General features: G+C 39.6%; 1 protein-coding gene across 1 annotated transcript in view; it reads right to left on the bottom strand.

The window, feature by feature from the left end:
• The window catches only part of htr1fa (5-hydroxytryptamine (serotonin) receptor 1Fa), a 56,096-nt gene extending 42,870 nt beyond the window's left edge, over nucleotides 1–13,226 (bottom strand). Inside the window, exons 1-2 of the mRNA XM_086052183.1 lie at nucleotides 13,121–13,226; nucleotides 12,975–13,041 (exon numbers count right to left, since the gene is read on the bottom strand). The gene's annotated coding sequence lies outside the window, so the exon portion shown is untranslated. The remainder of the gene's footprint in view (nucleotides 1–12,974; nucleotides 13,042–13,120) is intronic.
• Nucleotides 13,227–14,890: the final 1,664 nt, after the last annotated feature.

Below are 14,890 nucleotides of genomic sequence, written 5' to 3'. Positions count from 1 at the left end.
GACCAATAGGTAGTAGCTAGTAAACAATAGGACAAGAGATGGTGCCACAGCGGCCGTTTTATCGGAAATGGACAACATTTCTTCACTCAAAGTGAGATTTTCATAAATGGAATGATGTTTTCACTCTTTGAGACTAAAAAAATCCTTACATTGTATCTGGCACGGATTTTTGTGACAAGCCTTCTGATCTTGCAAGCGATTAAGGCTGGATTAATACAATACAATATACAATACAATTTTATTTATATAGCGCTTTTCACAACAGCAACAGCTATTTCCTGTTTTTAATCAGAAAGACACTGATGCCCCGCAGCCTTGTATGTCTGTATTGAAAACTCATAATGAATACAAGACATTTGATACAAAATGGAAAAAAATATTTTCAGATTTGGTTTGAAATGAATATGCTGAGGGTTATTACTATATTTACTAAAGTGGGTTTTCAAAGAAACAGACGTTTTAGAAGCCATTTGAGGTCACTTTCTGAGAATACAAGCCTAGGTGACCTTCCTAAAAACAAGAGCAACGCAGGAGGGTATAGACCAAAAAAATGTGTCAAATATGACCAATATGTGATAAGATTCATCACATCTTTCATTCACATCGGGAGGTTTACCAGAGGTGACCAGTGAAAAGTTCTGACGTCCCTTTCACACTTTGAGTCCACCTCATTAAGGCAAAATTAGCCTCATTTTGAGTCCTTCTCTCTGATGTGCGATGTCTCTTCCATCCTTTTACCGTCAGCCCTGTGAACTCTGCTCTTTTCATCGCGCCCACTTTGATCCGAATGTTTGAGCTCTTCTCTTTAGCACACGGGCAAGAGACTTAAACGCGCGGAAAACTTCTCATTTCATCGTGTATTTGTAGCGGCCGAACCGCATTCATATTTATTGTACTTTTTTTTTCACATGTTATGTCACGTTAATCGTGTCTGTTCCTTCAGAACTGACTCACTCATCTTTCACGCGTTTAAGCCCACAGAGCATGTGGGTGCTCATCGGCGTACTACTGTCATCCTCTTTCATTTAATCTGCCCTTGTGGTGCCTTTCAAAGACGGTCTTGGGCTTTGATAACAAGTCAATTGGCCCAGTCACGGCAACTATAAAACGGTATTACAACATTTCTGATCACCTGCATGCTTCCAGCTTTTATGGGAACTGTTTGGGGAAAGCTGTTGTTATTTACCAGCAGGACTCCGCCCAAATGGACAAAGCAAGGTTCATTAATGAATAGACTCAAATCTTGTGCTTCATCTTCCCATAAGAATGGAAGCCGTCTTACAATACCGACAAAAGCAATAAAATGCGCCAGTTTTGGAACTGGAGTTAGTTAACACATTAATAGAGCAGTTTTTGCCTAATATTTTGAAGGAAGAAGCCAACAATGCCTAACCTCCTGGGAGGAAGTCATAATCATTCTTATCATCTCTGCAGCTGGGTTGCTAGGAAAACATTATACTCCAATTTCTCCATTGTCTGACGGTGGCAACAGAGGATATGTAAATGAGAGTGTGACTTGGGCATGGGAAACACAACCCAAGTCAGAGCAGAGAGCAGGATGTGAGTGTGAATGCACAATTATGGCCTGTAGCACACTGGCACTTTGTCGCAGTAAAGATGACAACTGACTTGTCTCACTTGCCACTGACGATTAACGGCATATCTGCTGGCAGCCTTTCAACACTCAGCCCTTGGAAAACTGAAAAGAATTCATGTGTGTCGCTTGTTAGGAAGTTTGTTATCTCCTTTTCTCCCCATACGTTTTCATGAGGTTCCACTAATTTGAGCAAAATGTAATTGCAAGTTTGGCCAAACTCGATTTCTCTCAGCAGAGAGATTTTGCTGTTTTCAGCTTGTTTTGCTAGACACATCCTTGCAAGGAAAAGATGGGTAACTACTTGCTAACTCATGGTGAGCTAAGTGGTCAGAGCGGTCAAACTATTTTATGTGGCCCGCTAATGGAAACCCTGTGCGTGATCATTCTGTACCAGAATGGTTTGCTTTTTAACACTTATTCAGGTACAATTTTTACTTTTGTGCAATACTTTTAATCTTTAAAGGGGAAGTCAACCCAAACATATTTTTTCAAGATGATGTTCTATGCAAGCCCACTAGTTGAAACAAGCCATTCTGATAAATATTGCTTTTGTGGAATAGGAGTTAATCCACCAGTTTTTAATCCATCTTTGGGGGCGGCCATTTTGTCGACTGAAAATGACATCACAGGTGCTCAGGGCTCAGGTAACGACCAATCACGGATCACCTGTTTTCTGAAGATGAGCCGTGATTGGTCGTTATCTTAGCCCTGAGGGTCTGTGATGTAATTTTCAATCGACAGAAGTAACAAAATGGCTGCCCCCCTCAGATGGCTCAAATGGGATGTATTTTGCTGCTTAACTCATATTACACAAATACAATATTAATCAGAATGCTGTGGACCTGTTGGGAACATATTATTGGAAAAAAAATGTGTATGGGTTCATTTCCTCTTTTAGTACATTTTTTAAATTGTCTCATATTTAAGTGCAATGTTTACGTTCGAACTGCATATTGTTACAACAGATCACAATAACATTGAAAGTAAAATCTCTGTCTCATTATCCCTGAACACTTGGGTCTAATATGCAACAAGTATTTCAATGTTGGCCATGATGGTGGTACTTGTAGGGTTAGATATTTTTAGTTGGTCCTTGGAGTAAAATGTTGGAGAACCACTGCTTCAATGATATGGTTCCAATTTCTCTTGTTCAACGTGATAACTATGTGGAGTACAAATGCAACCATTAAAAGGTCTTGAAGTCACAGTCAAACTGTAATTAAAGTTGCTGTAACATAATTACGTACTCTAATTACTATTATCTAACAAGTTAGAGCATGAATATTAATCACAGCAAGCTGTACTGTCAGCCCTACCAATTAAGTCGCTAATAACGATAAGGAAAACGTCTTTTTACACTCAGTAAACCACATCGGCATATTCATTTGCAGTCGTGTCTGTGGCCATGTCGATTTCTCAGGACCCACATTAACTCAGGAGAGAATTATCGGACTCCTTAGCTGCTAAATGCGCCACGATATTCTGTAATTATGTCATTGCGCCATTTGGTGCTGGCATCAAAGCAGCGAGAGAAAACAGAGGGGCGTTGAATCCCTTCCCCCCCCAAAAAAATGAAGTCTTCAATAACAGCTGCTTTCTTAATTCTGATAAGTAGAGCAGATCAAACAATGTTGTCAACCACACCGGAGACCAAAGAATAAATGATCTGTCACACAGGGTAGGAAAACCTATTTTAGTGTCTCATTGAAACTTATTCGGCACATCAACTTTATAGTCTATACATGCATTTCGTTATGGATGTACAGTTACACGCCTATTGCATGCTGTACATACACAGCCGTCCAACATGCAATGAATCATTTTTATCAATCCGACAGGTCACGCCCCTCCAACATATTTTTGTCGTTGCCTGCCAATTACAACCTCATTCCCTCACCTGCTAACTGTATTGTCTCTCTGTAATTTACTGTACACGCGGAGAGGAGCGTACAGATAATTACACAGCAGTAACAGCGATCAGCCTGCTGCAACTGAATAGGCATGAACAAACAGACACAGAGATGAGGTCAAAGAACCCAGTGGTAGATTATGGCTCATCTTGGCCTGTGTTTCACCCCTCATTGTGATACATACTCATTTTCCCTCAGCGCGCGTTGCTCTGTAGCCTCCTGGTGGTTGTCGGGCTTATTTACTGAAAGAGCATCTTGTGCAACGTTTGAAATTAAGACACTAAACCAGAGGTGCTCAGTTTTTCCTCTGACTGCAGCATAGAGATGAAAAAAAAAAAAAAAAATCAATGGATGCAAAGACAAGGACATTTTTCACAGTTTAACCAATCCATGAAGCAATTATACATTGTTTAGCCTATATATTAGCACTGGTCAATTTCATGTATTTTTTTCCTCTCAAATTGATACTCTTGGTCAGTCCCCAGGTGTGTGTCTGGTATTTCTACAAATTACTGACCAATCTAAAGTGTTCAAAGTGACTCGCTGTGTTTGACGATGCAATGAGAACGGCTCAATAAACAAGCTGCTTTTGATTTCCTTTTGTAAAATGTGAGGATTCTACCAGACGCCAGAAATACAGTATAGTCATTCTGCATGTATTTTTTTTTCTCCAAATTCCATGCAGCCCTTTGGAACAGTAACCAAGCACAGAGTGCAAATAAATACACTTTACATCAGCGTCACTTCTTCTGGTCGCCCACAGGGCACAGCATCGTGTTTCGAGCATGGAAGGATCGGTGGAAACTCATAAAGCTTGTATACTTATGGGGCACATAAGTAAACTAGCCGGTCTTTATGCCTGTTGCCTAGTTACCACCTACACAATGTTCCTTGATTTTTATTTTTTATTCTTCTACAGCTGTGCTGAGATGGTTTGAATCATCCTTACCGCATCCATGCACGTGTTGTTTCATTTGGGCGTTACCTTGATGCTATTAGTTCACACCAAATCGGAAGCAAACATACAGAAGAAAATAAAATTAGGGCAATATGGAAGGGGTCGTGCTCATTCGAATGCAATGTGACAGCTACTTTCATTGTTTACATTTGAAAGATATTCCAAGGCACTTTATTTTCCTCATTATAATTTCATCACTGTTTATGTGTCATAGTTGTCACTGTCTGCTCAATTTTTGCTTCTTTCATATTTTTTAACAGCCTCCTTTTGATCAACTTTCTATCCTGCATCTTTTTTGCTCTTCATAAGATGTGTCCCTCGCAACTCAAACACAACAAGAAGAGTATATGGATTTTTTTTTTCTTCCCCCACAAATAGTTCCTTCAAAGAACTGACATGTTTACATGTTTTATTTTCCCAGCAAACGTTGCCACTAGAGCCAAAGAGTGCAATCTTTGGCGGTGTCAGCATGCTTTTATTGTTCCCCATACAGCACATTAAATGCCCATGAAGGATTCTTACAATGTAAATACACAAGAAAATTCAAAAGAGTTCTATTGAGTGTGATCATACTTGATGGTTATGATTATGAACAACAGAGGGCTGCTTCTAAAGCCATCATGGATGCAGTAAGAGCAGTTTTTTTTCCCCACAGGTTTATTTGAAGACACGTCATGGTAAAAGCTGAAATACGCTGCGATGATGGTTCTTACGCGTAAAAGAAATCATGAAGCTATAAAGTAGCTTCAGTTTACTTTTATAGAAAGCTTTGTACACAACATGTATTTTTGTTAAGCTTGGTCAGTTCAGGTTGACCAATAACATACATGATCTTAATTCATTTTAAATGTACTTTATTTGATCCATACAGAAGAAGAAACATCAAACAGTTGTTTGAAATTTGTAGTTTACTTAATTTTACTACACAATACTTAGTGACCTTTTTTAAAGGTCTTGCACTCAAAAAATACTCCATATTAAAAAAAACACAACTAATGCTCAACTAATACAACCAAACTAAAAAGAAGCATTTAAAAAAAACTAACACAAGCTAACTAACCTGCTCCAAAAACCAATTCAACTGGATGAATTAAAAAGACATAAATCAAAACGAATTAAAAAGAAACTATATTGAAAAATCCAAAACTATTATAACCCTGATTCAGACACAACTCAACCGTGACAAGGAGTCTAAATTAAAAGCTGTCTTGTTACTATAGAAATGAGTGACATCGTGCGCCGAGCGCAGATGGTATTTTCAATGCATCTGCTCACTATCTGACAGTCATTTAATAATGAGGCCTAACATAATGATCTCCTGATTAGCCTACATGAGTCACCTCATATGACACATTGATGGAGCTGGCCACTTCTCAAATCATTATGGGATGCTTGCACTTTGAGTTATCTGCTCATCAATTGGGGAAATCTGCAATGCAATTAGGGGTATACACATTTGGGGTACTAACATTATTGACACATTAAAAAAACATATCCGTTGATCTTTGTTATGGGAAAGGTATAACTTGAAAGAAGCAATTAGTTTTAGCTCAAACCCCAAAACTGATAAAAGCATCCTTTTTCATCACTATGATCATTTAAAAAAAAAAAAAAAAAAAAAAAAGGTAATTGTGACATTCCCTTACGAATCCCCCCAAAGTGAGTCGTGATTGGCTCCAGCAAATGAGGAAGAGGACTATAGAAAAGGATTGGACGAAAGGATCAAAGTGAAATCCCTAAAAAATGGCAACTTCAAACAAAATGGCCCACTTCCTGTTCAGTTTTGTGCATGAATCCTGTTGGGATAGACACACCCATGAAATTTCGAGTGAAAGTTTAGGCGGCCTCGCCCGTTTAAAACTAGAGGCGAACAGGCCTATAGACGGGTACTATTTTTTGCCCCTCGGAAAAAAAGGCGAATGATGAACAACGGAAGGGTACCCACGCTGTAGACGGATGACGAATAACGGATGCTCAATTTTTAGTGTTCCCAGCAGGCCCACTAGTTGAAACACAGCATTCTGATTAATAGTGCGTTTGTGGAATATGAGTTAAGCAGCAAAATTCAGCCCTTTTTAGCCATATTCAGGGGGCAGCCATTTTGTCATTTCTGTCGACTGAAAATGACAACACAACTACCCAGGGCTCATGTAACGACCAATCACGGCTCAGCTTCAGAAAAAAGGTCAGCCGTGATTGGTCATTACCCGAGCCCTGAGCAGTTGTGATGTCATTTTCAGTCGACAGATGTGACAAAATTGCCGCCCCCAGAGATGGATAAAAACGGGTGGATTAACTCTTATTCCACAAACGCAATATTTATCAGAATGCCTTGTTTCAACTAGTGGCCTTGCATAAAACATATTCTTGAAAAAAATATGTTTGGGTTGATTTCCCTCTTTAAAGAAGGAGTTACAATACAATAAATGAGTCACATCAAAAATAAAGTTGCCTCTTCTAGGCCAAATGTTGAGTAGTTTAATGTATTATCAGGTTGGAAAAAAATGACTTGAAATTGAAACAGTTGTGACAAGCAAATGTCACCAAGAAAACATACATTTTCTTTGGGATACAAAAAGGCCTGATCGAAAGATGACACCAAGGTTTCTCAAACACGGGCACACATTTTTTAATAAAATGTACGTGGAAGCCTATTATCTCCCCATCACGTCCCATTTGTTTGCAAAAACCCGCTTCATTAACCACTCCCGTAAGGCCATTCAACAACAGATGCTTGACAACAACCTGCAGGGGTCCTTTGAACCATTCACGGAGATCTGTAAATAAACGTCTTTTGACCGACAAATATTCAACGTTACATTTAAGCATTGCCGAGAGATTGCAATCTGCCGACGCTGAAGAGGAGCGGCGTTTTGGGAGCTGCTCCTGTTTCCTCGAATGAAACGGTTAACCTTTGCCTTTCCATTTAGGTTTGTTGAATATGTTGATGAAATTAGCCTTTGTATGATGTGTTTGTACTGCGGCCGGTGAGTCAGCCGTAGCTTGGAGCAGATGGTTGTCGGAGTGTGCGCAAGGTACGCTTGATATTCATCAGGAGATTTGACCTCTGCCGTGATGTGGCCCACTCCCAGTTCACCCTTGCATAATGAATAGAAATGCCAAAACAAGACAAAAAGCGCTTTGCCGCTACTCCCACTCTTAATCTGTTGTGGTCCCGTTGGAGGAAAGCAGGCCAGTTGAGATTCTGTCATGAATACGTTTCATTTTATTCGATTTGGGTGAATGCGTGTGGAATGCCACATGATTTTGTGATTAAACTTGTTTTTGCAAATTATTTGGGAAAACAAGGTGTCATTTTTGAGCTGAATTCCAAATTCTTAAACTTTTGGGCATTCAAAACTAACATGTTCTTTACCTTTTAAAGGGAAGTAAACCCAAACATATTTTTTTTCGAGAATATGTTATATACAAGCCGACTAGTTGAAACAAGGCATTTTGATAAATATTGTGTTTGTGGAGTGAGAGTTAATCCACTCGTTTTTAGGTAACGACCAATCACGGCTGACCAGTTTTCTGAAGCTGAGCCGTGATTGGTCGTTCTGAGCCCTGAGGAGTTGTGATGTCATTTTCAGTCGACAGAAGTGACAAAATGGCCGCCCCCTTAGATGGCTAAAAACGGGTTGATTTTGCTGCTTAACTCATATTCCACAAACGCAATATTAATCAGAATGCCGTGTTTCAACTAATGGTCCTGCTGCGAACACATTCTTGAAAAAAATATGTTTGTGTTGATTTTTTCTTTAAGGAAGGAGAATTGTTACAAAATTGATTTCCAGATATTCACATTTTCACTCCAAGATGTACAACAGTACTCTTTTTGACCCGAGGGAATTCCCCCTTTCATGTAAAACTAAAGATGCATGCTACATCCTGGAGAGTCTAATTAAAGGATGGTAGAATGCAAAAGAGCAGGCAATTAAATGGACTAGGGTGCTTTGTTTATCGCAAATGTAAGCGGTGTAAGAGGCGAAGTCGTTCTCTGTTAGCATACACACACGCACCCAACACACACACACACACACACACAGTGTCCACCTGGTACACTGTACTCCTATGTATGGATGGATGTGATACCTGTGAGAATGTGTCACCCAGCTGTGTTCCCACAACATGGCCTACGAGTTTACGCCATGTAAATGTGTATTTTCTCGGACAAGGAAGGAAACAGTTTATACCGGTAAATGGCCTCATTTTTGCGCGCGTGTCATATGCGACTTTTACAAGAGTACATTCATCAGGGGTACTTTGAGCAGTGTATTTTTATGGGGTTTTCACATTTGTGTGTGTGTCTGAATAGGGGCGTTGGGGGTGCTAGGTGAAGCTAGGGCAGGTGCTTTAAAGAAGACTCATGATCTCTTCACTAATTAAGTTTACACTCTGTGTGGGGGTGTGCGTGTGGGGCGTGCTTGTGTGTGCGAGTGATAGAAAGAGAGGAAGAGCAGGCCGACTTCAGGTCTGTTGAGGCTTCTTTGGAAGCATACAAATGGAATCGAATTTCCCTGTGATAATTGTTGAGCTTTGATTGCGTATGTCTGCAAATAGTGGCCTCCTTTCTGAAGCATTCCCTATCTCAATTGGTCGCAGAGTGCATTGTAAACTTCAACAAACAAACGCCGCTCCCCACATGATGCCACTTTGTTCCCCTCAAGAGAAAAATAATTATTAATAACTTTTTACTATACTGTACGGCAGGTACCTTCCTAACAGTTCAGTACACGACAAAAGTATCTTTAAATTTGCTCTCTCTCATAACCCAAAATGCACATATATATATATATATATATATATATATTTGATATATATATTAACTATGGAAATTAATTCAAATTTGGAGGTTAATTCAAATTTTATAACACACGAAATAAACTTAACCCAGTTAACTCAGTATTATTTACTTCCTGTTGCATCTGACCTCTGCTCACTGTGCAGCCAAACTTTGAGGAGGGTCACTGATGCAAAGATCGGCTTTTACATAGTTTTACTTAAAAAAGTTGCTCGACAGCTCAATGGAGAAATCCGAAATTATTTGCACACTTTGCAAAGCCAAATTCAAATACCATATTAGTCGTACGTCTTTGGCCTATCGCTCAACTGTTATATTTTACAGGAAAATAATTGATGTCAAGGATCAAAGAAAGCTATTGGAACAGTCTTCGAAAAAAATATACTCTTGGTTTTTTTCCACATTAATTACAAGATTTTTCTCAAGTAAATATCGGTTCCAAGCTTTGTAAAAAAACGTACTTGGAAAATACGATTAATTGCGATGAATTATGGAAAATTTTGTTAAAATTACTGTATAAAATAAATCAGTTAAAAAGATTTTAATCGCTTGCCAGCATTAATATACATAATATGAATAAAATGGTGTTAGGTTTGTAATTTGTGACACCACATGGACTGTACTAACAAAGATGATACCTGTGAGAAGGTGTCACCCTGCTCTGTTCCCACTGCAGATTGGATTAGTGGCCTGCTGTTCGTGTGTGTGTGTGCGTGTGTAAGCGTGTTTTGGTGTGCGTGTATCTCGTGAAATATTGTGCATGCTGTACAACCACAGGATGTACAGTACATTACTTTGATTTGCACATCTTACATCTTGATCGGTTTTGTGTACGCCACGTCGGGCCTTGAGCAAATCGCCGTCGTCAACATTGACGCGCGTTCCTCACTGGCCTTGTGTTTACCATTCATTTTCGCCTACAGCTAATTGCGTTGGCGAGATTGATTTTCACCAGCAACGTTTCGGAACGATAACAGGAGTTACCAACAGTCGCACATTTTGAAATGACTCAAAGTCTGGGCTTTGCGAGCGCAGGACTACAGACCAAGCGCCTGCAGTCGATGAGTTGTGATTGAAAACGTGTGTCGACTGTCGATGTGGAGTCGGCGATGCTCAAAGCTGATACTCAATGGGGCGCTTGAGAAAGCAGAGTTTGCAGACGCTGTTTGTGGAAATAAAAACTATAATATGGCCACTATTAATCTGCATTCAAATTATGATGGCATATAAATTGTCTGCACCAAGCAATTACACATTGGCTTGGTCCCATTTTCCCTGCTCTTAAAATGTGTCCTTGAGCAACTGTCTGCTTCACCAGTAGATGTTTATACTTTAGGCCAGGGGTGTCCAAACTTTTTCTTCCAAGGATCACACACAGAAAAAAACAAAACAAATGATGAGATGGCCACTTCATTTCATTAATTTAACATGCTAAAACCAAACCGCTAAAGGCAATCAGTATATGTACAGCTATGCAAAGCAATTATATATGTGGTGATTATATATATATATATTTTTTTTTTGCAGCCCTTTATCACACTAGAATAAATCCATCGCAACAACCCACCATACTAAACTGATCTTCACATGGAGCAGAGAGTGGAGCAAACAGGTGCGATTCCGAGACACATCTTCCAGAATAATATGTTTTTAGGAGTACAAGTACTTACAGCTGAGTATCATCAGAGCACAAATTGAGGTATTTTTTATTATTGTTATTATTTATTTTTCATTATCTGAGCATTCTTATGGACACAGAGTTCTGCACAGAAATGCAATATTGGAACAAGTATCGGTATCGGTGCATCCCTGGTTGAACCCAAGGAAGTTGAGAGATGAGAACAAATGTGTTCCGCTTCTTCTCATCTCCTGCCTTTCAAGGTACAGAAAGTAAGTTGTACAATGGAGGCGAATATACTGAATGTACAGTATACTGTATATAGAGTACAGTGCAAAAGTATGAGGCATCTCAGTGTACAAAAATAATCCTTGCTTCAGCAGCCAGAAGGATGATCTTTGACTAGAGTGGGTGCAGTTGGCTGGAATGAAAGAGGACTGGGATGTATTTCAAGTATCCCTTTTCGCATCACACCATCAATTTCTGTCCCTTTGTGCAATTACGGCAAGCGATGACTGAAAGTTACTAAAGGTAAAAGCAGCTCTGTCTACAAATCAAGGACACATAATGTGTTTTCCTTGCATGGAAGGGAGCTCTTATATATATATATATATATATATATATATATATATATATATATGTGAAAGCACATTTCAAGGCGCATCGTTGTTTCAGCTCACAGAGAAACATTCCAAACGCCGAAATTAGCACAGCGTGCTCGAGCGAGTTGAATCATGCCCGCCACCCACAAGCTATTTTTCACCTGCTGCCCACCTCCATCAACAATAGCAAAGCAGGATAAACACAAATACAGACACAACAGAGAGCACATGGCCGGCCGTGCTCCTCGGCTTAACCTTTGTCCTTGGTGATGAGTCCCGCTGTTTTAGCCCCAGCCCTCTGCATTCAACGCAAGACGGACACCGTACGGAGACAATGGCAACTTTCGCTTCCACTCACTCTGAGATAATTGCCTCGCTTGGGGTAAGCCTGGCCCGCAAACAAGTGGAGATTGCCGCACAATGAATGCCAGTTAGTTTTCTATCCGACCTGCTGTGATGTCATGCAAATGGAGGCAACAAGTAAGCCCCTCGAGATGCAGACTGTTGCACTTTGTGCTAACCCTACAGCTGCTCTGCACCAGCTGCTTGACTGCGGCGCGGCAAATCGCTGCAATTAGGTTGAATACTTTCTTTTATTATCATAAAAACGCAGTCCTATTATTTCTGTTGTGTTATTACGATCATATATGTGACACTTTGAGCTATGAATAATACATTTGTCCACTGTATCTTTGTCACTTACACACAAGGTGTAGCCCCCGACTACTCAAAGATAGTGTTATTTTGATATCAAGTAAGTTGGACCAGATTCTAGATTCTCGAAGGCTACAATAGTGGTAAGGCAGGTGTGCAAATGAAATAGCTGGAGACAGAACTGAGCAACAAGAATAAATGTATTAAATGTAAACAACAAAATCTATTTACAACTTAACATCTATATACATGCGGTACCATAGTTCACAATTGAAAAAAATAATACCAGAGTCCTACTGAGCTCAGTAATATTAAGTCTTTAAGTCAGTCAGTCAGTCAGTGTCCTCTTTTGTAGTCTTAGGTAGTACTTGAAGAAGTGGTGTAATAGTGGTAGTAGGGTTTGTTACCACGTGATGTTTCTCAACGGGTAGTGAAAAAGGTTTTCTTATCTCAGTTGGGGTTCTGGGCACAGGCTCGCCATCTCCATCGAATGAGAATGAATCTTCTCAAATCTTCTTGTACAATGTCTGTACCAAGGTAAAAAACCTAGCCTGCATAACAATAATTGTATTATTGTATGTAGCTAATAAAAGTATTATTAATTTGCAGTCTCATCAGTCGCTATAGCTTCATAGTAGTTCTCAATTTCTCAAACACTGCATTCAAATGTCACATTCGACAACAGTTATTCATATCAACCCTATGTTTTATGATTACCATGTCTTACAGCAAATAAGCAGTATATTATCACTCGCGATTAGCATTAGCTTAACGTTAGCTTCGCGTTAGCCTAGCATTATCATTTTTACGTCGTAGCACATGGCGACTCACCAAGACGACGTTCTAGTATGGACACGGTCGGACTGTCATGGACCCTCGGTCCCCGCTGGAATTCACACTTTTAAAATAAAACATTTTCCAATTAGCATTTGAATATTGGTCACATTTACTTCGACTCCAATATGTTTCTCACTCACCGAGACGGTATATTAGCATCAGCACTCAAAAGAAATTGTCACGCAATCTTTCCGTTGGGCATCCAAGCGGAAAAGAACGACGAAAAAAGGTGACCTCGAGATGGCGTCTCGAGTAGGCGGGACAACTTGACTTTGTCCAATTAGAAAGTCATTATCACCTAAGTGACATTCCATAAGGGAAATTAAGTAAGGTAGAAGATGCACACTTCCTCTTACCAAAATAAATGTTTTTCAAAGTAAAATGGTGCATTGAAATAAAATATAACGTTTTCTCTACTGGGTTACAAAGGCTACTAGAAAGAAATGATTTACTATATTTTGTTTACATTCATTTAATATTACATTCATTTAATAACATGTGCTTATTTACCGTATTTTCTATAAGCCGCTACTTTTTCCCTAGTTTTTGAACCATGCGGCTTATATAAAGGTGCGGCTATTCTGTGGATTTTTCTTCCACCGCTAGGGGCGCTCTAACAGGAATTACAATACAAAACAACACAATTTGTGTTAGATAAGTGCGGCTTATATGTTCATTTTCCTTTTTTTAATTTTTATTTTCTAAATAGAGTGGGTGTGCGGCTTATAGTCCGGAAAATACGGTACATAATTATGTTATTCAAAGATGGTAGACTTGCTAACCACTAGGCCAGACACAAAAAACGCATCTTGTGTCTGCGATGTTAGTACACTATTAATGTTTACCAATTGTAACTGAAAAGTATATTAGACAGCAAGAGAAATGACTGAGCATTAGTTTCCATGGCCTTCCGAGAGGTTATTCTTTTTCAAACCAGCCATGAAACGTATGCAAAAATGTCTCCGCATTTGGACAGCAGACAAAGTGACCTGTTTTACATAATGAAGCAAAAACCTTGGTCAAACGTCACGCTTCTAGTTCGAGTTACGCCACTGTTGCACTGACTAAGCGGCAAGAGCAACAAGAAGCAGTGCTCCGAGTGCGCCACGCTTCACACTCCATTTCGGCTGGGGAGTTTTAAATGGCTGCGTTTCCCACCGCAGCTGTGACTTCAGACCTTCCGCAGAGTGATGCGCTCTGCAGCTGGAGGCAGATCCCAAGGTCGCGGCCCTGAGGGAATGTGCATTATCAGTGATTCACTTTTCCTCTGTTGCTGCAGCTAATTAAGCTCTACAGGGATAATGGTCTCCTTGCTGCCAAGAAGAAGTGCTTTAACAAGGAATTTAATGCAATGCAGCATGTGTGGTCGCACTTCTTTTTTTTTTTTTTTAATCTCAACGTCCCTCGGCAGTAATAAAACATGTTGGTGCGGTTTTAGCGGGACATTCTTTGATAACGCTGGGTTTTGTGCAAAATAAGAAATATCAAAAGAGTACAGAGTGAGCTAAACGGATAGGTGATCATAGGTGATAAGGAACCGAACAACTGGTAAATAAAGCCGATTAGCACTGAAGCTTGGCTTGTTGTAGCAGATGTTAGTGTTCACGCAACAAGAGACAAGTCAAACCACTTGTAAAGCACATAAAAGGAGGTGAGCCAGGGTCTCCGTGGCAATGGTAGAGACACTTTCCGTTTATTGTAAGCCTGTGTACCATTAAGAGTTTAAATCTTATCAAAGGCTTTTAACAATCAAATGCAATCAGTAACTCAAATAGTTCAAATTTACAAAATTGATTCTGGATTCTGTATAAAAATAATACAATTTGGGGTCAAAAATTAACCGATCCACAACTTGGGTCAATTTGACCCGACTTTCTAGGTTATTTTTGCAGAAAACAACCCCCAAAATG

The sequence above is a fragment of the Filicampus tigris genome, chromosome 14 (genome assembly GCF_054856515.1).
Source record: "Filicampus tigris isolate MCC_2025a chromosome 14, RoL_Ftig_1.0, whole genome shotgun sequence".
NCBI lineage: Eukaryota > Metazoa > Chordata > Actinopteri > Syngnathiformes > Syngnathidae > Filicampus > Filicampus tigris.
This window is presented reverse-complemented; position numbering and strand designations above follow the sequence as displayed.